This window comes from Vombatus ursinus, unplaced genomic scaffold (genome assembly GCF_900497805.2).
Source record: "Vombatus ursinus unplaced genomic scaffold, bare-nosed wombat genome assembly UNPS02000582.1, whole genome shotgun sequence".
Lineage (NCBI taxonomy): Eukaryota > Metazoa > Chordata > Mammalia > Diprotodontia > Vombatidae > Vombatus > Vombatus ursinus.
This window is the reverse complement of record NW_020940360.1, coordinates 3418107-3445314: the sequence shown is the minus strand read 5'-3', so window position 1 is coordinate 3445314 and position 27208 is coordinate 3418107. Positions and strand designations below refer to the sequence as shown.

Genomic DNA, 27208 nt, shown 5'->3' with positions numbered 1-27208 from the left:
TATTGATAAACTTAACCCTTCCTGGCAATACAAGGATCTAAGACATCTCCAGAGGCCTTGTGATGGAAAATGCTATCCACATCCAAAGAAATAACTATGGAAGTTGAATTGCTATTTTTTTCTCTTCTGTTGAGTTTTGTTTCCTCTTTCTGATGGTACCTCCTATTGGTTTTAATTTTTACTTACAACATCACCAATGTGAAAATATGTTTAATATGAATGTAAATGTATAGCTTATATCAGATTGTGTGCTGTCTTGGGGAGGGTGATGGGGAAGAATGGGGAGAAAAAATTTTAAACTCAAAAGCATATGTAAGTGATTATTGATAAATCAAAATAAATTAATAAGAAAAGAAAAAAAGAAAAAAAGAAAAAAAAGAGAAATACAATTCAAAAAAAAAGAAAGAAAAAATTCTCAAGACCAGATGGATTTTCAAGTGCATTCTATCAAATATTTCAGGAACAATTGATCCCAATACTACATAAAATGTATGGGAAAAAAAAGGTAAAGAATGATTCCTATCAAATGCCTTCATGATATAAATGTGGCTTTGATACCTAAACTAGGGAGAAAAAAAACAGAGAAAAGAAACTATAAAACACTTTTCTCAATGAATATTGATGCAAAATTTTTAAATAAAATTTCAGCATGGAGATTACAGCAATATATCACAAAGATCATATACTATGACCAGGTGAGCCAGGAATACAAGGTTAGTTCAATATTGGGAAAACTATCAGCATAATTGAGTATATCAGTGACAAAAACAACAAAATGTCATATGATTGTATCAATTCATGTAGACAAAGCTTTTGACAAAATACAACACTCAGATTTAATTCCTATTAAATTGACTTTAATTCTTATTAAAATACTAGAAAGTATTGGAATCAATGGAGTCTTTTTTAAAATGATAAATAGTATAAATCTAAAACCAAGAGCAAGCATTATTTGTAATACAGATAAACATGAAGCCTTCTCAATAAGATCAAGTCTGAAATAAGTATGTCCATTATCATTACTATTTTTCAATATTGTACTAGTAATGGTAAACCCATAGTGGTACCTGAAAGCCATTTAAACTCTCAATGCTTTAAGTAGATCTTTAATTTTCTAAGTTCCAAACAAGATATGATTTGTCACTGATTTGTTAGAGCAAAATTTGGGATTAATTTTAAAGTAGAAAAAAGAATAAGAATGAGAACATATGTATCATCTAATTAAACAACTATTTCTGACCTAATTAAATGTTATTGATGATGGAAAATGGGTTAATAATGGAAGAACAGACATAGAAAGACTGATAATTTTGTGCATAAGTTTAGCCAAGATGAATCATAGCAAGGCACATAAAATAGTCTTGGAAGCACTTTAGTCAAGAGACCCTGACCTACTTGACAGGTAGTAAATGATGGCAGCCATATCAGATGCAGAAAATTAATTCATTTTGAGGGTAGCACAATTATGAGGGCACTGAGATACTGTTATACCAGGAATTATCAGTTCTCTACTTTCATGAAAGTAATATTCCTAAAAAATGGCAGTAAAAGTAAAAAATACAAATTTTGATACATTGAACCTATGTGAAATAGGAGGTTAGATTCCCACAACCACCAAAAACTGTAATCTTTCTTTTGAGATTGTTGAAAATACATTTTTATGCATATAATTCTTTATAATTAAACATTATGAAAATATTTTTTCCTAATGCAGTAACCACAAAATAACCCATAAAATGAAGTACACAAAATAAAATTGGTAATATGTAGCATTTTTTTCTCATTGGTAATTCCCTAGAATTCTGTGAACTTTTGTCCTAACATCTCAGTAAAAAAAAAGATTTCAAACAATATTCATTTTTATAATACATAAAATCTACAGTATAATAAGTATCATATAACAAATAAATTCTTGAAACTAAAACATTTTTAAATCTGAATCTTACAATCCACTGCATCAGATGGTAGTGTGAGAGTGTTTTACTGTAATGAATCATTGATTTATTAGTACCAAACTCATGACCAACAGTGACTGTAGACTTTCTGGTACAAAGTTAATCCAACTCCTTTATTTTCTCACTGAGCTGCATTACTGACTTCATATACTTGGGTTTTGAGCCCAAAAGACTTGCACTATTCTTTGGTGGAATAATTGCAGCACAAAACTTGAGTTTTAAAGGCAAACAATGAAAATACGCTACAAATGTATAGGGAGCTCTTTACAGTGGTAGGGTGATGAAGTGCCTAGGAGGATACCAGCTCCTCCAGAAACTTGTACACATGGCACCTCTCATTTTTTTCTCTATGGAGCATAGCCATCAATATGCAGGTTGCCAAAGTCAAAGTGAAAGAGGTGACCAATAAAATCACCTGAATGCTTGAAGTTAAAAAAAAATAAACACATGAATGTTGAGAATTAATTGTATATGGAGGATTAGATGATTTCAAAGTCATCTCAGACCTTAACAGTACAGGGGGAAAAATGAACAAGAAAAAAATCAATAACTACCCATCCAAGACTGCTCTCCTCTCCACAGATACTTTTTAGGAGAGTCATCTATCCATGAATTAAAGGCATCCTCATTGCAGATAGCAAGAAGAAAAATAAATGCCTTTCAATTCATGATAGAAATGACTCTGTTCAATGGCATTCTGACAAAAAAAATCAGGAGAGGTATAAAAATGAGAGATCTATGCTCATCTAATAGGTTCCCCATTGTGATAGAGAAGATACAGCAAAGATTTCAAGTTGATGAAGGGATTCCTGTGGATGGGGAGGTCTTCTGGATGCTAGCATTGATTAATGACATTGACCTGTTGTAACAAGACCAAGAACAGTATAGACTCCTGGGAAAATAGCTTTAGTCACTCAAAGGAGTTTGTCCTGACCACACACATAGAAATGATTAGGTTGATATCAAGGGCATGTCTTGCCCATATTATAGCTTGCATTTAGGTGGAAAAAACTGCAGAGCATATCCATTCTGTATGCATATTTGATATTGGCTGTACAAATGGACAATTTAGGCATAGAGATGTAGAAGTAGAAGAGATCAGACTTTATTGCTTTCAGGAAAATACGAAACTATTTTCTTGACCCAAAGCTTCCTACGAAAAGAAAGGGTCATCTTGTTAATACTGGCATTATGCTGGGGTTGCTATACCATACTTATGATCTCTGAAGAATTAAAAATTAATGTCATGAAGAAAACAGTAAATGGTGAGTGCAATATATTGCAACAATAGAAACCTCTTCACTCAGGTAAGAAAGAAAATATAAAGGTAAATTTACATTATTAAAGGGATTGAATCTTTTTTGAATTTTTAAATGATTTAAAATTTTACTTCCTGCCCAATTGCATGCAAAACAATCTTTAACAGTCTTTTTAAAAAAAATTTTGAGTTCCAAATTCTCTCCCTTCCTCCTCCTTTCATTGAGAAGGTAAGTGATTTGATGTAGGTTATACATGTGCAGTCATGCAAAACATTTCCACATTAGTCATGTTGTGAAAGAAAACCCCCCCAAAATAGAACAAGACAGATAAAGAAGGCAAAGAAAAAGCATGATTTGATTTGCATTCAGACTGTATCAATTCCTTTTCTGGAGATAGATAGAATTTTTCATCATAAGTCCTTGGGAATTATCTTGGATCATTGTATTGCTGAGAATAGCTAAATTTTTTCACAGTTGATTACCATAAAGTATTGATTTTACTGTGTACAATGTTCTCCTGCTTCTGTTCATTTCACTTTACATCAATTCATGTAAGTCCTTCCATCTTTTTTTTTTGATGGCTCCTTGCTCATCATTTCTTATAGCACAATAGTATTCCATCACAATCATATACAATAACTTATTCAGTCATTATTCTATTGATGGACATACTTTTAGTTTCCAATTCTTTGCCATCACTAAAAAAGCTGTCATAAATACTTTGCACATATGGGTCCTTTTCTTTTTTAAAATTTATTTGGGATATATGCTAGTAGTGGTATTACTAGATCAAAGAATATGGATGGTTTTATAGCCATTTGGACATAGTTCCAGATTTTTCCGCAGAATGGATGAATCAGTATACAATTTCACCAAAAGTGCATTAGTGTCTCAATTTTACCACATCCACTCCAACATTTGTCATTTTTCTTTTCTGTCATAGTAGCCAATTTGATAGATGTGAGGTGGTAGCTCAGAGTTTGTTTGTTTTTTTTTTTTTTTTTTTTTAGTTTGCATTACTTTAACTAAGAGGGATTTAGAGCATTTTTTTTCATATGATTATAGACAGCTTTGATTACTTGGAAAACTATCTGTTTGCAACCTTTGACCATTTATCAATTGAGGAGTGACTCTTATTTTATAAATTTGAATAAGTTCTCTATATATTTGAGAAGTATTGAATCTTAATAGACAAACTAGTAGTTGTCATAATACCAGAGAAGTAGAATGCCAGAATTTATGCAGCCAAATCCAGGCTTTGGGATATTTTATATCACTAGGGATCAGCAGAGAGAAAGAGACAAAAATTACCCACATTTGAGGACAGTGCTGCTTTTCAGATTCCAGAGAGGGCAGGCTAGAACTCAGCAAGATAATAGTCTTGGGCTTGTGCTATTAGATTAGTGGTTAAAATTGTTTCCCATAGCCAACCATGTACAAATATCCAGAATGCCAAGAGGTCACATATCACAGATTATTTTCAGTTATAGGAAATAGTAGAGATCATTCAGCTCAATTCCCCCGTGCCATGTTACAAATTCTGTAACTAAGATCTACAAAGGTTAAATACCATAACCATTGTCACATGTCTTGTAAGTAGTAGACCTTGGACTAGAATTCAGCTTTCTTTATCCTATGTTCAATGTCCTTTCCACTATACTATGGGGTTCTCAGTCAAAACCCAGTGGGAAACTGGGAAAAAAAAATTTGGTACTGTTATCTTTCCCCCTAAACTCTCTTTTCTTCAAAAATTCCCTATCTATCTTGGCACCACTACTATTTTTGTCACCAGAGATTATATACTCAACTTGTCATTATGTAACAGATTTGAGACCTTTTCTCCATTCACATGGCCTGAATAATAGTTAGGCTCCCATCATCTCTTGTCTAACCTATTGCAATACCCTCCTAACTGGTATCATTGCCTCCACTCTTCTCTCCCATTAATCTTTTATACAGTTTCCAAAGTTTCCATTCCTAAAGCACAGGTCATTCTCAAAAAAAGCTTATTTGGCTCCTCATTGATTTTAGGAAAAAAATACACTCTTCTAGTATTTGAAGTCATCACAATTTTATTTTAGTTTACCTTTCCAAGAATATAGCTCGTTACTCTCCATCATATACTCTACATACCATCCAATTTGTTCTATTTGATATTCCTCCGTTTCAATATCATATACCCCATATATGTGTTTTTGAAGAGGTTATACTTCCTTCCCACATCTAGAAAACACTCTCTCCTCATCTCTGCCTCTTAAGAGTTCTAGTCTTAAAAGTTCAACTACACAGACCTCCCCACTTTGCACTGGATGGTGAATAGAAAGCGAGTTCCTCTTTTTTGGTTAAAAACATGTTTTTGGAGAGAGAGAAAATGGGGGAGGAAACTTGAAGAACAACAAAAGCATGCTCTATAATAGAAACAGTAACTCACCACCAGTTATCAGTATGTTTAATTGCAGCAATTTTGTTATTCATACTCTCTCACTATAGTTCTGGAGTTTGTGATCCTAGTAATAAAGATATCCTGGACCAGTTACATGCACAAGCTCCCCTCCAAGGTGACTGGGTAATACCATATCATTGTATTAAATCCTAGATTGGCTGAACTTTTGAGGGACATAATCTAGTTAAGTAAGGAGGCTGTGAATTTAAGAAGTGTTTACCTATGTACTATCCATCCATGTATCTGTTGGAATAATTTTGTCATGTTAAAATAATGTTGTGTCTTATTGGATAACAAATGATTAATTTGATACTTGAATAATAATGCCTTTAGTAAATTACAATAACAAAAGTTCAGCTACAGTGCCACCTGTGTGGCATACATGTGGTTTTTCTGGATGCCTTCAACTGTTAGTGACTCCTTTCCCTTACAATTATCTTGTATTTATTATGTATACTTTTATATCTATAGATTGGTGTAAATGTTGGTTCTCCTAACAGAATTTAAGCTATTTGGAGGCAAAGACTGTTTCTTTTTTATATTTGTATCCTCTATGCTGAAGATAGTGACAGGCACAAAATGAGCTATTAATAAAAGCTTATAGTTTATTTGTTTGGCTACGATAGTAATTGAGATGAATTTATCTCTGATAGCACTTCTGTTTATGTTAGATCATTTCAACTCATTTGGATGGCATACCAGTATCTCTTTGTGTCTTAAAGAGTTAGAGTCCTAGATAGCACAGTATCTGATACCAGAGATGGATTAATGCATAAAAGGAGGTAGAAAAATGAGAAAATCTTGCATATACTTACCCATTATTTTGACTTTAAGTGAAAATAGGTCCTTCTGTATGAATGTAAGCTGGAGTCAAATCCCCTTTATGTGCATCGTGCAAGTTCCAAATGAAATCATAGTTGATGATATTCTTCTTATAAGATTAGGTGATCAAGTATAATTGTGAACCAGTGTTAGGCCAAAGATATTAAAATAATAATTTGTAAAGGAACTTTAAGTAAATATAATTATGAGTTATTTGAGGTTTAGATCTATAATGTTCAATTTATAGGAAAGCAAAATATCCCAGAATGAAACAATGATAATAGTTCTGTAGTGAATTCAATGTTGCCAATTTTTCATGTCAGAAAAAAATGCTAATCTTTTCCCACTTAAAATCTATTCTCTTATGTATTGAAAAGATATATTTTGAAAGATACATTTTAAAAACTTTGGGTAACTCCTTATGGAGATAATAGAAAATAGCTTATTAATTTCCTGTGAAGACATTTATCTCATTTATACTGTACTTGCCAATGGAAATATGGTATAAATAAAAGCACAAAAGTGTTTTTTTAATAAGACTCTTAAAATGCAATTTAAATTTATGGTCAAATTCCTACTTTAAAAGAATATACCAGGTTTAAAAAGTTATTTTCTTAGAAGTTTATTTTTAAATATAAAGAAAACTCAGCAAGAGATAAATTCAAGGAAATGTTCACCTTAAAAGTAAGTGGATACAAGACTTCTGGGAGTCAAGATAACGTAGTTAGTAGTAAATTGTTATAAGTCTCTCATATTTACCTCCAAACAACTATAAAATATTGCCCCAAAACAAATCCTGGAACAGCAGAGCTAGTAAAAAGATGGGATAAAAGAATCTTTTAACCCAGGAAACTTGGAAGACCAACAAGAATGATCTGCCCCACTCCAGTAAAAGAGAAGTGCAGTTAAGGACAAAAAAGTGTCAAAACTGCCAGAGATACTGAGTCACAGTGCAGTGAAGTAGGAAATGCCAACACCAAGAGCCCCCATGTGCCTCAGCATAGCCAGAGAAATGGGCAAACTCCAACTCTGAGAACTGCTACATGCTTCAGCATAGCCCCAGGCAATTAGTAGATGCCAACCCTACTGGTGCCTAAGTAAACAGGCAGCCACCAGCATAGGGAGGCTGTCACAATGTGCTTCAGCATAGGCAAGGACAAACAGGCAGCCTCTGGTGCCAGACTGCCATGTGTTTCAGTATAGCCCCAGGAAATGTAGAAACACCCCATCAGCCTCAGCTCATGACTGACACCAACACTGGGATCCTGGCACAGCACCAGTTCAGCTGCCAGACTTCAACAGCCTCTAACAGTGCCAACCACTCCCCACCACACCCCTCAATGCAGCACCAGACACAAAGATCACCCATCGGGCTCAGGACAACATCAGTGCAGCACCAGGTAAACAGCAAGGGCCTGCAGCCTTTAGCACAAGAAGCCCAAGACAGTGCCTCTTCCACCCTGGGGAGCAGAAGGTCAAATTTAAAATAAAGGAAAAAGCACAAAAAAGATGAATGAAGAACAGCATAAAAATAATCTGACCACAGAAAGTTATTATGGTGACAAGGAAGATCAAGACACAAACTCAGAAGAAGATAGCAATGTCAAAATACCTATGGGAAAAACTCCAAAGGAAAATGGGAAGTGATCTCAACCCCAGAAAGAACTCATGGAAAAGCTTGAAAAGGAGCTTCACAATCATATAAGAGAGGTAGAAGAAAAATTGGGAAAAGAAATGAGTGATGTAACACAATTATAAAAAAGTCAACAGCTTGGAAAAAGAAAACAACTGCTTGACCAAATGGAAAAGAAGATACAAAAATCTACTGAAGAAAACAACTGCTTAAAAATTATAATTGGCTAAATAGAAAAGGAGGTATAAAGGCAAACTGAAGAAAACAAATCCTTTAAAATTAGAATTAGGAAAGTGGAAACTAATGTCTCCATGGCACATCAAGAATTCATCAAATAAATTCAAAAGAATGAAAAAGAAATAGAAGAAAAGGTAAAATACCTCATTGGAAAAACAATTAAACATTAGATCCAGGAGGGACAATGTCAGAATCATTGGACTACCTGAAAGCCATAATCAAAAAGAAGACCTGGAAAGCATCTTTCAACAAATTATCAAGGAAAACTGGCCTAATATCCTGGAACCAGAGTATGAAATAGGCATTGAAAGAATCCACTGGTCACCTCAGAAAACATATCCCAAAATAAAAACTCCAAGGAATACTATAGCCAAATTACAGAACTATGAGGTTAAGGAAAAAATCCTGCAAGTGACCAGAAAGAAACAATTCAAATATAGGGGAAGCATAATTAGGATTACACATTACTTAGTAGCTGCAGCATTAAAGGATCAGAGATCATAGAATATGATATTACAGAAGGCAAAACAAGAATCACCTACCCAGCAAAATTAATTCAAGGGGGAAAATGGTCATTCAAGAAAATAGAAGGATTTCAAACTTTCATAAAGAGAAGAGCAGAATTGAAATGAAAATATTTCCAATATCAAGACCCAAGAGAAGCTTAAAAAGGTGAAAAAAAGGGACAAGAAAACATTAGGGACTCAATGGAGCTGAACTTTTTGCATCCCTACATGGGATGATGATCCTTGTAATTCTTAAAAACTAATAGTGCAGCTAGAAGGAATATACATGGATAGAAGGTATGAGTATAATGTAGATTTGAGATAATGATCTAAAAATAATTAAGGGATGAAGAAGAGGATTACAATGGATACAGAAGGAAGAGAGAGGTAGAATGGGGTAAAATATTTCACATGAAGAGGCATGAGAAATCTATTATAATGGAAGGAAAGATGGGAAGGTAGAGATGGGCATCATTTGAAACTTACTCTCATCAGTATTGGATCAAAGAGGGAATAACATACACAATCAGCTGAATATAGAAATCTATCTTACCCAACAGGAAAGTGGAAGGGAAAGAGATTAAGTAAAGGGGGACTAACAGAAAAGAGGGCAGACAGGGGGAAGTGATAGACAGAAGCAAAACACTATTTGAGGAGGGAAAGGGTGAAAGGAGAGGGATGACAACTATGGAGAGAAATACCTAGTTACTAATCATAACTGTGAATATGAATGGGCTGAACTCTCCCACAAAATAGAAGTGGATAGCAGAGTGGATCAAAAACCAGAATCCTACAATATGCTGTTTACACTGGAAAGAAACACACTTGAAATAGAGATACAATGAAAGGTAAAGGTAAGGGGCTAGGGCAGAATCTATTATGTTTCAGCTGAAATAAAAAAAAATGTGTAGCAATCCTGACCTCAAAGCAAAAGCAAAAATATATCTTATTAAAAGAGGTAAGAGGGGACAGCTAGGTGGCACAGTGGATAGAGCACTGGCCATGAAGTCAGGAGGACCTGAGTTCAAATCTGTCCTCAGACCAAGCACTTGACATTTACTAGTTGTGTGACCTTGGGCAAGTCACTTAACCCCAACTGCCTAAAAGAGAGAGAGAGAAAGAGGAGGGGGGAGAGAGAGATAAGAAAGGAAACTACATCTTACTAAAAGGTACCACAGATAATGAAGTAATCTCAGCATTAAACATATATGAACCAAGTGGTATGGCATCCAAATTTCTTAAAAAAGAAAGTAAGTAAGTTCATGACCAGGTTTATGACCAAACAAGAGATAGAGAGCATTATAAAATATAAAATAGATAACTATGATTATATTAAATAAAAAAAAGGTTGTGAACCAACAAAACCAATGCAACCAAGATTAGAAGGAAAGCAGAAAGCTGGGAAACAACCTTTACAGCAAGTGTCTCTAACAAAGGCCTCATTTCTCATATATACAGAGAGCTGAGTCAAAATTATAGGAATCCAAATCATTCCTTAATTGATAAATGGTCAAAGGATATGAGGAGGCTGTTTTCAGATGAATAAATCAAAGCTATCTATAGGCACATGAAGAAGTGTTCTAAATTACTTTTGATTAGAGAATTGCAAATTAAAACAAGGTACCACCTCATACCTATCAGATTGGCTAATATGACAAAAAAGGAAAATAATAAATATTGGAGAGCTTGTGGGAAAATTGGGACACTGATGCACTGTTGGAAGAGTTGTGAATTGATTCAATCATTATGGAACGCAATTTGGAATTGTAACCAAAGGACAACCAAACTGTGGAAACCCTTTGATCCAGCAATAGCACTACTAGATTTGTATCCCAAAGAAATCATAAAAAAGGTAAAAGGACCTACATGTGCAAAAATATTTATAGCAGCTCTTTCCGTTGTGGCAAAATATTGGAGATGGAGGGGATGCCCATCAATTAGGGAATGGCTGAGCAAGATGTGGTATATGAATGTCAAGGAGTGCTATTGTGCAGTGAGAAATGATTAACAGATAGATTTCAGAAAAACCTGGAAAGACAAACTACAGCAAAGTGAAATGAGCAGAACCAGGAAAACATTGTACACAGCATCAGCAACATTGTGTGATAATCAACTATGAATGACTCAGCTCTTCTCAGCAGCACGATTCAAGACAAATACAAAGTATTCATGAAGGAAAATGATATGCATATCCAGATAAAGAACTGGTGGACTCTGAAAGCAGATTGAAGTAAACTTTTTTCACTTATTTTATTTTTTTCATGTTTTTTTCCCTTTTGATCTATTTCTTCTTTCACAACTATGACTAATATGGAAATACGTTTTACATGATAGCACATGTGTAACCTAGTTCAAATTGTCTACCATTTTAGGAAGAGAAGAGGGGAGGAAAGGAGAAAAATTTGGAACTCAAAACCTTGTAAAAATAAATGCTAAAAATTGTCTTGACATGTAATTGAGAAAAAATAAAATACTATTAAAATAAATAGAGTCTAAATTTAAAAAATGATTTCTGGAAACATAATTCTATGTATGTTTGGCACATATAAGACAGGAAATTATGTTGGAAACCCCTGAGAGAAGGTTTTCTCTCAGGCTATAAATATAATGTAAATATCTTTATTTCAGATGTATTTTGGTATTTTAACTTTGTCTTGGATAAAACTAGAAAATTAGACTTTTTCCTTTAATCTTTGCAAGTGGGTAAAAATGGACATTTTATTTACCTTGTTGCATGCAATTTTCTCTACAATGATAGTTTTTCATAAAGGGTATAATAGTCAATCAGTTAATGTGCATTTAAGCAACACCTGCTTTGTATTAGGCATTGTGATAAGCTCTAGGATTACAAAGAAAAAAAATAAAAACAAAACAAAATAAAAACAGTCCCCGCTTTCTAGAAGCTCAGTCTAATGGGAGACACTCAAACCATTATAAGAAAAATATATATGGGATAAATTTAGGATAATCAACAGAGAAAAAGCCAAAATTGTAAGGGTGATCATGAAAGACTTTTAATGGATGTGATAAGCACAGTTTCATGATTTTCTCCAACTTCTTTCAGTAGTATGAAAGCAATAGATTGTTGGAGTAATCCAAGGCTGAGGTTTCAGAGGGTAATATTGGTAATACAATAAGGGACCAAGGGGCTGAAAGGAAGAGGACACTATAGAACTGGTTCACCATAGTGTGTAGCTATGGAAGGGAAGAGAGTATAGGCAGTACAGAGTTGATAGCCACAGGAAGAGCTGAGGAGTAGAGAGTTTGTAAGTCATAATGAAGATGAAGAATAGGTAGAAGGTAGGCAAGGTAGGAGACCTGACCTGGTAATAGATTGTGATCAGATAAAGGAATTTTAGAGTTCATGAATATGGAAGTGGAATGCCTAGGGTATGTCAATGGAGAGGAAGTCGCATTCCAAGACTAATGAGTAGGGGACTAACAATAAAGGAGCACTAACTAGGGTAACTGTGTGATCTGGAAGGAGCCAGGTTTCAGTGAGTTCAAGAAGATGAAAGGAGTGGGAAAAGAAATTTGAAAATGAAAGCAAGTTGCTGCCCATGAAACATGTATTAAAGAGAGTCCAGTGGATGGAATGAATAGGTTTAGATCATAATATTGGTAGTCTGAGTTTGGGTTGAAGATAATTGGAACAATGTAGCAGACTGTGTTTGGTGGCAGAGAACACAATTTAAATAATAATAGCTGGATGTTCAGAATTCCTGGGATGGGGAGGGTATGATGAGGTAGGAGTTGTTTTCTTTTTAATCATTGAGGAGTTTAGGTAGGTTATCAACACCTTTCAAGATTTTTTTTTTCTCAAAAAAGACTCCACTCAAGGAGATTACTGGTTATGTCACCACTCTCTGCACCCAGGGAGGATAGTGAGCCCTATCATAGTGGTTGTCTAGTCAACCAGAGTGAAAGAGAAAAGCTAGGCAGAGAAGCAAAATTTGAAGTAGGTAGCATTTAAAACAAAAACAAATCTTTACCCCTTACTTCTCTTTTCAGAGATAATTTTGGTTCTACTCTTACCTACTCTTATCCATTCCATGCAGCTATATGCTGTTCTTTGGTTGTTCATAGCTAGTTTTTCAAATGTTTCAGCCAGCCTTCTCTTCTCCAAACCTTCAAATTCACCTGTAACTCTCCTACTAAAAAAATTAATCCTTCTAGGTCCCAAATTCTTGCTTTAGTGAGCTGACTGCTATCTGGACTGTGAGTTGAAAGACAGTGTTCTGTTTTCAGCTGCATTCATAAGAAAATGTCTCTTTGGGATATTCACTTTAGATAAATGTGCCAAATCAATAATTTTCTTCCTTTTTTTTCTTCTTCCTTTCTTGATCAACACATAATTATCAAATCAAATCACAGAATTTAAGTATTTGAAGACACTTCAGGAAAGGTAGGTACAATGAAAAACAAAAAGCAAAATGCTGAATTTGGACATAAAAGATCTAAGTTCAAATTCTGACTTTACTATTTTCTACTTACATGACATTGGACAAATCATTTAAGTTTCTAGACTTTCATTTCTTCATCTTTAAAATGTGTTTATTGGATTAGATATCCTCTAAGGTCCCTTGAAGATCAAATTTTTATTATTTTAGAGTAGCCAATATTTCCATGTATGTCTGTGTCAGGAAAAGTGTTAGGATAGGTGGCTGTCTTTAAGACAGGTTTGCTTGTTTGTATTTTTAATAGAGATTTCACAAAATTACATGTAGAAGTTATTTGTAGTGCCTTACTGATCTCTCTTTTGAAAATTTAAAGTCATTGACATGGATGTGGAGAAAAAATGATCAACAATATCAGATTAAGTCATTAGTCAGTCAGCAAACATTTTTAAGCACAAGGTTTCATCTTGACCACTGGCTGTATAGGGTAGGGATTCATTGGATTCCTAACTCTCTTCCATGGAGATCAGTCCATAGTAGTCAGGGAAGTCAGAAGTGGATGTTGAAAATCTTTGAGGAGCATATACCAAGTAATCAAAACAAAACTTGGATTCAAGAGACACAGGGGTCTCATGATAACTCCTGTATAAGGCATCCAACTGAGTTGGCAATAACTAACAGATTGCTTTCCATTTAGCTGTGAATTTTCTGTTTTAAAATCTACCCTTTCTACTTGAGGCCATGTTTTCCTAATGAGCCCCAGAGCAATAATTAGTATGACTTCTTTTTTTTCCCATACTTGTTAAAGGAACTGGATTATTAATTTTACCTCCTAAAACGCAATTTTTACACTCTTATTTTGTTGTGTGGTTCTTCTGTGGTTTCCATGATTTTTTTCTGTATTTTTTTTTGAAATGGAGAGAACAAAATTGTACACAATAATCCTAGAAAGTTATAATCAGTAACATGTACTGTGAAAGCTTTATTTCTTGGCTCATTCAGGGTATTGCCCTGGTTATAAACACAAGGTCATCCTTTTTAGAATTGCATAATATTGGCCTTGGCTTTTTGGTTACAATCTGCCAGTGTCTCAGAAAAAGGCGAGCAATGAAGCTAGCATCCAGAAGTTGAATAGAACTCAACCTGGCTTGCTTTCATTCATCCCAAATGGCCTAAAACATGAAAAATAGACTTTCAATTTCCTCTTCCTAGAAGCTTCCAAAACAAGTTCAGAAAGTGAGTGGTGGGCCAAACTGACAAACTCTGGGGCAGAATTGATTCTTCAGTATTGGTGTTTAATAATTCTATGACATCCCTCTCCAAATAAGCAGTGTTATTCAGTGACATATATCCAAAGTGTGATTGTAAACTCCAAGTCTTTAACTGCCATAGAATTACCAAATTGTTCTTTGTGTTTACCTTATTTGGTTTTGTGTTTGCATATGCCCAAACATATTTTTGTCTTTCATTTATCCTCACTAAAACATGCAGATAAAGGAGGCTTTTTCTGCAATTTATCATACTTGCTGCATGAGAGAATTGTCTCTATCTCATAGCAGTTATAAGTAGCTGAAAATTCATGGCTTCCATTTTGGATTACCTAGGTCTTATCTCTGTGATCTTTTCAAATACAAATATCCAGTTTTTTTTAAGTTCAAATTTAATATTTACTCATTTGTGAAACATATCAAGTCTATACCTTTATCTGAAAGAATCAATTCAAAATACTAAGAGAAAATGGGTTATCGTGAAATTGATCAATGTATAGGTTGTTGTGGAATGTAGCTACTGATAAATTATTTTTACCATAAAATTCCATTTAGAATCAGAAGGCCTGATTTCATATATTGGCTTTCTAGAAAGTTTTTGATAGATTGCAGTATGGTACATTGGACTTGGAGTTGGAGGAGTTAGGTCCAAATCCTGCCTCTGTCCTTACTTATTTGACTTTAAGCAAGTCATTTATAACCCTCTATTCATAATTCATTTTCCTTATTGGTAAAACCAGAGCAAGGAATTCAATAACCTCTAACATGATTACCAGCTCCAAATCTATAATCCTGTTTTTCTTCAATTTTCCTTTCTGTTGTAAATCTATGATCCTGTGGACACAAGTTTTTATTTTTTTAAAGCTTTTTCTGGTCTGGGTATTTTTTTGTAAATAAGAAATTACTGACACATAATGACTTATTTTGTTTGAGAAAGAAAACACTGGAATTTGAATGAATATAGAGAGAGGAAGCTCTGTAAACTGGGAGAAGTTGTAAACTTGTCAATGAAGGGAATTTTGCCCACTTTATAATTCTTTATAGATTTACACAACAGCATATGCCATAAAATAAGGATGTAGCCTTAAGGGAAGAAGAATTAATATGGCAGTATGGTAGAATGAAAAGCATGATAGACTTGATGTCACCAAAAGCTTGACTTCCAATTGTAATTTTGTACTTTCTGTGTGATTATGAGCAAGTAACATCACTCTTCTGAAATTTAATTTCATCTGCAGTAAAATAGGAATAATAATACCTACATTGTATAACCATATAGGGTTATTGTGAGAAACAAATGAGATAAAGTATGTGTTATATTGTGCAAACTTAATGCACTATAAAGATAGTAAATGCCTATTATTTGGTGTTGGTGATGTTCTCTACTGCTGATTTTCTGGTAGAAGAACTAAGGCACAGAAATGGAAGCAAATAACATCATATTCATTCAGTATACCCCAGGTCCTATAGAAAAAGTAAGGGGAAAATAATGCATTCCATCTTATATAATTTCATAATGCCAAAAACTGAACCTTATATGGATAGGATCATTTGGCCTTGATCATCAATATTTTCCATATCTATGTTATTTCTTTGAACATCAGCATTAAATAGAACTCTCTTTATAAGACATGAACTCTATGATGTTCTTACAATAACAATTCTGTAATAATAGCTCATTCTATATGGTAGTCAAGGGAAACATTTATAATATGAGTTTAGGAAGAATAATTGTTTTTCTCACAATGAAAAACATCATAATTTTGAATTATATGGAATGCTAAGAAATTGTAATAAATTAATTCTGAAGTGTGAAACAAATCCATATTCACAAAGATATGCCTGATAAATGTTAGAAAAAAATCAGTTTTACAAATGAACCTTACATTTCTAGTAATGAGGATGCCAAAAACTGTAGTCTTTTCCAATGTTATTTTTAGAAAATAGGCAGATTGCAGAGAGAGGTTCTAGTGCAGACAAACAGTCATCACCTCCATTGTCTTCTTCCTGCAACTCACTTCACTTCCCACTCAGGGTGTTGTGAGGATAAATTAGGGTAATGTGGGTAAATTATTTGTAACCATAAAGTTATTTGGATGCTACAAAATTTAAAAATTCATAACCAATACTGTTATTTATTATTCTGTAAATTGTCTTTGCCTCTCTGCCTAGTGTAATTATATGCACATTTTTTTAAAATTGAGAAATATTCAAGTATAATTAAGAGGGACAGAAAGACATTTAGAAACCATCCAACCTGATTTATTTTTGATATGATCCACAACATAAGATCACTTTAGAAAGTGAAAAATTTGGTAGAAGTAAAAATTTAACAGCAGCCATGGAAACTACCAAGGAATCACAAACCTAGCCACCATGAGAAACCAGACTGTGAGCAAATGATCTTTTAAAAAATGGAAAATTCATTTAAATGATAATTCATATAAGTGGTCAAAGGATATGAACAGGCAGTTCTCAGATGAAGAAATTAAAGCCATCTATAGTCATATGAAAGAATGCTCTAAATTACTATTGATTAGAGAAATGCAAATCAAAACAACTCTGAGGTATCACATCACACGTATCAGATTGGCCAACATGACAAAATAAGAAAATGATAAATGTTGGAGAAAATGTGGGAAAATTGGAACACTAATGCATTGTTAGTGGAGTTGTGAAATGATCCAACCATTTTGGAGAACAATTTGGAACTATGCCAAAGGGCTATAAAAATGTGCATACCCTTTGACCCAGCAATAGCAGTTCTTGGGCTATATCCCAAAGAGATCATACAAATGGTAAAAGGACCCACATGTACAAAAATATTTATAGCAACTCTTTTTGTGGTGGTAAAGAACTAGAAATTGAGAGGATGCCCATCAGTTGGTGAATGGCTGAACAAGTTGTGGTATATGAATGTAATGGAATACTATCATGCCATAATAAATGATGAGTAGGTGGACTTCAGAAAAACCTGGAAAGACTCATATGGATTTCTGCTGAATGAAGTGAGCAGAACCAGGAGAATGTTGTATGCAGTAACAGCCACATTGCTATAAATGTTTTTGTACATGTGGGTCCTTTTCACAGATACTAAATTAAACTATAGCAGGGATATTGTAGCCAATATGGATTATTAGGAAAATCAAATAAGTGCATACCTCTCATTGACTAGCAGCTTAAATAAAAAAAAAATAACAGATCATTTGTGCTTGTGGTAGAGAGCAGCCTTCGACAGCTGCAAAGAGTGTTTGAGAAATATTTTACACAAAGTTGACTAGTGGTCTAAGAGCTGAGCATAAGCCCCATGACCTTTATTACCAAGAAAGATTTAATTAAATGATATAATCTGGAATTCATCAGAGATGGAAATTAATGATAAAGATAATTAATTAATAGTACATTATACTGTTTAGTAGTTCACAGAGTACTTACACATATATTCTCTCATTTTTATCTTTGCATTAACTATGCTACATAGGCAGGGCATATATTTTTCTATTTGACAACTGAGGAAACTGAGGCACAAAGTCATTAAATGACTTGTTCAAGTTAACAATGTGAAAGAAATGTAATACAAATTTATCAACTGACTTTAAATTCAACTTTTTTCATTCTAATGCACTGCCTCTTTGTTCTTAAACACTTGCATTTCTTTGGTTCTTACTTTCCATTGTGTCTCATCCATTGTATTTTATTTATTTATATGAGATTTACAATAGCATTTTATTTTGTTCAAGTTGTTTGAAGACTGTATTTAATTATAGAAAAATATAAATCAGTGGGAAAAATATAAATCTCTCTTGTTCTTTTTTCTTTTCTCTTGCTCCTATACTCTCTAAGGCATATACTATATTAAACATATTGACCAAAATTTTCTGTTTGAGCCAAAAGGTCCTAATCAAGACATTATAATTCAAATAGTAGCAGCTTACCCTTATTTATGAGGAAACCATTAGCTTAGAGAAGATACTATGATGAGTTTTGAATAAAAGAATTTGGATTAAAAATTGAACTCTGCTACTTACTTAACATGACATTGGACACGTCACTTTACCTCTCTGTGATTCACTTTCCTCATTTCTTAAATAATGGGTTGAACCCTTTATTTATATGCATATCCGTGACCTCCAAGAAGTCTTCTAACTCTAAACCTATAATCCCATCACTAGGTAGTTGATTATGTGGCCATTATGTGGCACTAGATAAATTGATTATGTGGCATCAAACATCTTACTGCCTAAATATATTTTTGATTGGGTTATATAAAGCTATGTTATTTTTAGCTGAATTTCTCCCCCTCCAGCCTTTTTACCAGGAAAGACCCTGCCAGGGATACTAAACTCTTAACAACATGGCTCAAAGAATAATTGGAATTTTTAAAACTCTCTACTCTTTACAAGGTCACAATTCAGTGAGAGAACTGATAACAAGTCCAATCTGATAACCAAGAAGCTGAAATCTGAGGTGGCTTTGTGTGGGCTTTTTGATTTGTGTCATGATAAACTGGCTGACTCAGATAGGGAATGCTGAAGTTTTATTTTCACAGGACAGAGAGTACAGTGTGATTTAGACAATCCATTGGGCAGATTAGGATCCCTAAAATGACTCATACCAACTCACAAGGGATGAACACAGAAGGGCTTCTTGATAAGTTTATTCTGCATTTTGAAAAGAATTTATAGTGCAGGCTATTTTTGATGCCTTTTACAATTTAGAATTGCTGTTTAAAAATCTATATACAAATTAAACATCACGGGAAAATTTTTCTTATTTCAATAGCACTCATCAAGGAGAGTGAGCACATTGGGTTCTTTTACCTCATAAAGCATTCCTCAGAAATTTTGTTCATAAAATTTCACTAGAACAATTTTGAGTATATAAAAATAAGAAAGCTATATGCTGCCTCATGATGTACCTGATTCATCCTTCCTTGCCTTTCACCTCCACTGTGATCCTCATAAAATTCTTTATTTGTACTTTAGCATATAATAGTGTATGTTATACAATGACTTTATATATGCATGTATGTATACATTTACACATGTACATATATTGTATATATTTTTCTCTTATTTTCTTATTAATATATGAACTCCATAAAAGCAGGGAACACATATTATTTAAACCTAGTATTCTTTCCAACAATTAGCATAGTGCCACATGTGTTTAGAAAATGTTTTTTGAATGAGTGACTAAATAAATGAATATCTTCTGGACTCATTTCAGTGTGGGCTAATTCATATCAAGCATCAAATTAATAGTAATTAATGCCTCCCTATTTCCACCAAAAATACTTTGTATTTACTTTATATGTTTATATATGTGTATACACATACATATATGTATACACATACTTATATGCATACACACATATATGTTTTATATAATAGGTATTTGTATGTATATATGTGTATATATAATATATATGAGTGTACATGTGTATACATATGCATACTTTTGTGTACATATGTGCAAATATTCTTTCCCTCAAAAGAAAGTGAGCTATTGAAGGGTCTATGCTGTTGTCTATCCACGTGACCTAGCACAGTTACTACAATATAATAGTCATTTAATAAATACTTGCTCAGTTGATTAATGATAAAAATGGATTTTGCAAAGTACTTTTCACATGTTATCTCTTTTGAACCTCATTACAAATGACAGAGGTCAATTCCATAGATATTTTTATAACCAGCTTATATATTTAAAAAAAAATCAGCTGAGAGAGATTGTGAGCTTTCTAAAGTCATATAGCTATCAAATGTCAGAGGCAAGATTCAATCCTAGGACTTCTTTACTAAGCTCAAGATTTGATGTGCTTTTCAACACTGTCTCTCAACTTTAAGCCAAGATGGCTACTTAAACCTTGAAATGCAGCTAGACCACAAGTGCCCAAAGCCCCAGAAAATTGCCCAATGTTAGATCATCTTTAGGAGAAGCTTCATAAAATTTGTACTGTTATAGAAAGATAATGGGAGAAGAGTGAGTCTTAGTAAGCTATATGAATAGAAGAAGTGCTGAATGATTTCTTCTCTCTAGAAATCTTTCCCTGTGTGTTAACAAGCCTATTTTATAGTTCCCAGGTGCCCTGTTATCACTGACGCCAATGCTTACTTAAACATTTTTTCATGAACAAAGAATTATTAGGGCCTGTTGTTGAAGGGTAATGCACAAAATGTAGGCCCTTTATCATTGATTCAACATTTAGCAAACACATATTAAATACCTACTAAATGAAAGGCACTTTGGCCATAGGGTTTATGTAACACATGATCTATGTCCTCATGATGCTCACCTTATTTTAAGGGAATATAGCACATAAACAAATAACCTTTCTCTGTGTACCATACATGCATACATATATGTGTATATATATATATGTATATGTGTGTATGCATATGTCTGTGTATACACATATATGTTGTCTCGGCACATGTGTTCTATTGTGTATTATCTTCCACTGGTTGTGTGGTAATCTATGGAAAGAATACTCTATATATATGTGTATGAGGGGAACGGAAATTTTTTTTTCACTTAATTTTCTATGCCACTTAACAAAATCCCTTTTGGTTTATATTGTCCTCTAGTTGACTATTAGAAGTTGATAAAGGAAACACATTTGTGGGGTCTATTAACTAAACTTTCCAGGGACCCATGTTTGAGGTGGAACTCAGGTACTATAAAAGCTGTGGATAATAAAGTCACAGAATAAGTAAACTATGTCTTCTCTTACCTCCATTTTCTCTTACCTGAACAATGCTTTATCATTCTGTATTTGACCATTGATTTGTCAGTTTCAAGTTTTAATTTTAAGTTCTATTTTTTCTCCTAAACTTCTATCTCCCTTTATTCCAATGAATGTTAGTTGTCTTTTTCATTTTACCTCAAAATTTGTATTTTCAATATACTTATAGCTTTTACTATGTTAAAATATTATGCAACTATATTATAATTATGTATTGTAATATTTTGAGAAAGTAATAAGTCCAAATAGTATGGACTACTCAATATTTTCATTTGTAATAGGAAGAAAAGTAGTACATGTGGGTGGTAAAATATACACACACTTTTGGGTTCTTTCTTATTCTCCTTTTCTGGCCTCTATAAATGGGAAAACTGGATCTGGGTGATTTCAATTCAACCTCCCTAGGGAAATGAAGGGTTTGTACAGTCTGCTTTTTTCTTTCAAAATTACTGTTATTGGCAATTCTTAAATAAAGAATGAAAGCCAAAATTTGACAGTCATTATTACTGGTTTTATATGAAATTAGAAAATAGCCTCAATGACAGAACTGTAGGGGGGCAGCTATTTTTGGAATAATGTGGCTCACCATTAGGTTTCATTTTGGAAATGGAAAGAAAGACACTTTGTTAGTACTGGAAATAACATATCATTCACTCAAGAGAGAGGAATCAGGGACAAATTGCTGGAAATGCATCATGATACCAAAAAAATAGACTGAAATTAATACTCTTGCATTCAATTAATATGTCAAGAGTTTGATATGGTAACACATAATCAATATGTGAAAACAAGAATTAGAAGATAACTGCCAAGATATAACAGCTTCAGAAGGGAAGCAGAAAGTCTTAGAAGAGGTACCAGATAAATAAACATTTAGGAACCAATATAAAATGTTCTTTTGATGTTGCAGTTTTCTGACAGCACATATCCAATGAGTAGTACTAGACTTTTTCCTTTAATTTCATCACTGGTCCTGGTCCTTGTTTATTATTTTTAATGTGGCTTTATGAATATTAATTCTATCAATTTATCTATCATCTAACTATCTGCATATGCATAGATGCATGACTCTACAAATCTATTGATCTATCTATGTGCAGATAGATAGAAAGATAGATACATAGATAAGCAGAGGTCTTTATTGTTTTGGAATGAGGAAAATAGGTAATAATGAGTGTTGTATAGGTAATAGTGAGCTTACACTCCCTTAGCTTGGCTAAGTAGTTCATAACAGTTGAATTGGAAGAGATTATTCTCATAGTGATTGGAATGGAGCACATTTCCAATTAATCATATTTTAAAATAACAATAAACATTTTTACATTCTTGAAGGATTTATGAATTGGTTGGTAGGGGTGACACTTCTGCCATCATATTATCACATGCCATCACTACATCTCATGGAAGCCATAGATAAGTTTTTCTGAGTTTCTATGGTTAAAAAGAAAAAAAAAAACATGATACTGTGGGTAATCTGTTGATGAGCTTTTCAAATTTTGCTAGACTAATCCTTGGAAAAGAAGTGTCAATAATCTCACCAATAATGGAGACTTTCCTAACTTAGTAGGACCCTCTAAAATAACCTTTAATAACCCAGGTTTTCCTCTGTGCCAAGACTAATCATTGAAGAAAGATTCTAGTAGGATAATATTTTGTATTAAATATATATACTGTATGCACCTTTGTATGTATGTATAAATATGCAAATATATGAACAGTTTAAATAAATAATACTTCCTCTATCTTTTTTTTTTTTTTGGTGAGGCAATTGGGATTAAGTGACTTGCCCAGGGTCACACAGCTAGGAAATATTATATGTCTGTGGCCAGATTTGAACTCAGGTCCTCCTGACTTCCAAGGCCAGAGCTCTATTCATTGTGCCACCTAGCTGCCCCTTTACTCTATCATTTAAAAACAACAAGCCTTTTATTTACTTATATCAATGATTTAATTAGCAACATATTATTTAAAAGTCTCAGATATACTAAGTAGCAAATTTATTGTTTTAATGTGTCAAGAGTACTCAATTTGGAGCCCAAAGATCTGGGTTGAGATCCAAACTCTGTGATCCTAAGCAAGCCACTGAAGCTCTCTGGGCCTCAGTTTCCACTTCTGAAAAATGGGATGGTTGAACTAAACCACTTTAATTGTTCTTTCCAGTTTTAACCCTATGATCATATAATCTCGTGTTTAAAGGGAAAAAATCTTGAATGAGACATAATTTTCAACAATATACATGATAGATTGTAGATGAAATAAACTGTGACAAGCAGTTTGCTTTGAGACCTTTATATCCTAGTAAGGCCACACAAGAGAAATACTGCATGAGTGTATTGCATTTCTCCCTTATTCTCAGTTGATCTTCTTTTTACAGTTCCCATATGTCTAGAATTCTTGATTTTGTTATCAGAGAAATTTACTGTGTTATATAGACTTATATTGATTATATGGACCTATATTGATTAGTTGGAAGGACCCTTAAAAATAATACAACTTGAATAGGATTAATTCAATAATTGTTTATATTATCATATTTCAACAGACCAATCCTCTCATTGAGGTTGTTCCCACCTCACAATCTGTCCAAGCCTTCTGGTCCCTTGAGATTCTTGTCTATATCCTCCAATAAAGCTTTCTTATGGAATTTAACCAACATTCTGGGTTGTTTCTTCCTGTTATTTTGCCCTATAGTGGATACCATTGAAACTCTTGGCTTTCAATTTGTTACTCCTTGTTCTTGCTAAATGGTTACTTTATTACATCTCAGATAACGCATTTTCTTGGTATCTTTTACGTCACTTCTTGCACCCAACCGCTTGTTAGTAGCTGACTAAATCCTACTTATGCCCATTCATGTTTTCATTGACCTTTCAGTCATATGCAATTTTGGCTTTTAAGAAATCATATTTTTCCATGATTTTCAGCTAATATTATCAGAAAGGTTGTGTTAAATTGATTGATGTTTGTTGTAGGTAACTACTAGAGATTATAGAACACATTATGGAATTTCCCAAATGTAATCCCATCTGCTTTTCAGTTTCAATTTAATTCCAGGCACAATTCACTGCCCATCTGTTGTGTTGGTGAAAGAAAAACAAAAGAAAACAAAACAATGATATCCCAACTCATTGAATTGTCTAAATAAAATTCATTCCCAAGGCAATAAACCCTCATCATCCACATCCTCCCCCCCCAAAAAAAAAGTTTATTAAAAGCTACTTACCATGAAGTCAAGTCAACAAACATTTAAGTGCCTCTATGTGCCAGGCACTTTGCTAAGTACTGGGAATACAAAGAAAGATTAAAAAAATGATCACACCCACATGGAGCTCACAATACAACGTCAAAGAAAACATGTAAACAACTGTGTACAAACAAGATCAATACAAAATCAATCAAATATTCAACATAAAAAACATTTATTAAGACTACTATGTAGAAAGCAAGGCACTATACAGAGTATAAAAACTGATGGATAAACAGAACTATCATTAATGAGGACAAAAAGTTAAGACTCCTAAGATCAATGTAGCAGCCAACTAGTCTTGGTGATTCTACTATTTAAAACTGAAGCAATAGAAAGCCCGTTTTCTTATGTGTAAAGTGAAAGTATTAGACTAAATAATTTTTAAAATGCCAAATACTTCTAATATTCTATGACAGGAGGTTTCTTTTTTACATTTAAATTGAGTGATGTATTTGTTTTGACATGTTATTCTGCCATATAAATACTTTAAAAGCCTGCCACTATATATATATATATAATTAACCAAAATCTTCTATTTTGTTCATTACATAATTATTTGTTCCAATATAATTTTAATGATATTTTCTTTTAACATTAATACTACTTCCCAATGACTCCTCATATCCGGTAGAAGTCTATTGTAAGGAAGAACAGTGCAGCAAATCAAAATCTGACTGGTTCTGTATATATGCTATTTGGTCATTGTTATACAAACCCTCCAACAATGGGTTATGCTATCTTATCTATTGTTCTGTGTGTGAGATGATACATATATATATAATATATATATATGTTATATATATAGTGTGTGCCTATGGAATATACTATATATGTGAAATATACTATACATATGTGATATATGTGGAATATACTATATATATTTAAATTTTCATTTCCTTTATTTTGGGGGATGTTGAAAAAATCAGATAGCTCTTGATAATTTCTATTTTGAAAACTATTGAAAAAAGTGCTCTAAGGAAGAAAAAAGATGGCAGAATAGGAAGAAGCAAAGTGAGCACACTCATTCCCACCAACAATACAAAACAGAACAAAATCCTCCTTCAAACCAATCTAGAAAAGTCACCAGACTTAATCCTAATGGTAATTTTTTTTTAAATTCACAATGAGCCATTTTTCCAGCCCAGGTTGTCATAGGTAAACAGAAAGGGCTGAGTAATGGAGGTAAGGAGTATGGCAAAGATGTTGCTACTTGTGTCCAAGTTATGCATCAGGACAAGAGGCCAGACCCATGACACAGTGGGGCACATTGACCTTGTGCACACGTGGGACCAGGTGTCAAATGCAAGCTTTGTTGACCATTACTCAGGTACATATCACAGATCTAGGGCAGCTTGAGGAGAGTACCTGAGCACAAAGATGCCATCCCATGGTAAAAAGCAGTCATAGGGCATGATACAGTATACATATATATATATATATATATAGATATAGATATAGATATAGATATACACATGTATGTATATAATACACACATACACACATACATTATATATATACATATATATAGAGAGAGATAGATAGATATATACATACATACATACATGTGTGTGTGTGTGAGATGTCAGAGATAAGGAAGTGCTGAATCAGGGAGTAGTAATATTGCTCAGATTTCCGAATCAGAGCAGGAGCTCAATTCCAGTTTCCTGCCTGGTCTAAAGCCTTCAGAATAATAATCAGGGCAGGAATCCAAAACCAAAGGGGAATCCGTAGCTCTTCTACTATGAAACAACAGTTTCCAAACTAGCTGATAGTAGCTAAGTCCGACATCAGTCTACTCTTCAGATCCAAACCCAGGTCAGAAACTTGCAAAACTCAAACCAGTGACTAGAAATCAGACTTTGCTCTGGATCAGACCATTTTGGGAACATTGAAAGCTTGCAGGTCCTGAATCTGAACTGTCCCTGAGATCCTGAAATAATACAATATTCAATACTCAAGAAAGCAGCAACAAAACCAGACCAGACTTTCCCTTCAAAAGTGTGCAGAGCCAGCCCTAACACCAAGTTCAAAGACAGGAAGTAGGTTGGAAGAATGAGCAAAAAAAGAATCAGCAAAAACAAACAAACAAACAAAAAGAATCTCTTCATTAAAAAAGCTATTATGGTGACAGGAATGATTAAGACACAAACCTGGAAGATGAGAATGACATTAAAATATCTACAAGTAAAGCATAAAAAAAACATACTTTGAACATAAAATAAACTGTAGTTCTTGGAAGAGATAAAGCAAGAGTTGAAAAAAGAAGTTAAAATGTTTGGTTACTAATGTAATGAGAGTGCTAGATGGGAAAAAATGAGAAAAATGAGCTGTGGAAGAAAGAATTGGAAAGGTAATTAACAGATTGATACAAGAGTTTAAAAAAAAAACCTCACTCAAGCATAAATTCTAAAAACTAGAATGGAGCAAATAGGATCCAATGACTCCATGTGACAACAAGAAATATTAAAAACTAAGTAAAAGCCTTAAAAATAGAGGAAAACATAAGATATAGGGTCAACATGAATTGACCTGGAAAATAGAACAAAGAGAAAAAAAAAGACTTATTGTACTACTGACATACTATGACCAATAAAGAACCTAGATGTATTTTTTATTTTTACAAAATATTTAAAGAAATCTGGCTTGAATGATTTTTATTTCATTTTAAAAATATATGGTACATATATATTTAT

The 27208-nt window shown here is 33.4% G+C and overlaps 1 pseudogene; it reads right to left on the bottom strand.

The window, feature by feature from the left end:
- Positions 1 to 25927, bottom strand: part of LOC114037330 — an 87973-nt pseudogene extending 62046 nt beyond the window's left edge.
- Between the last annotated feature and the right edge of the window lie 1281 nt (positions 25928 to 27208).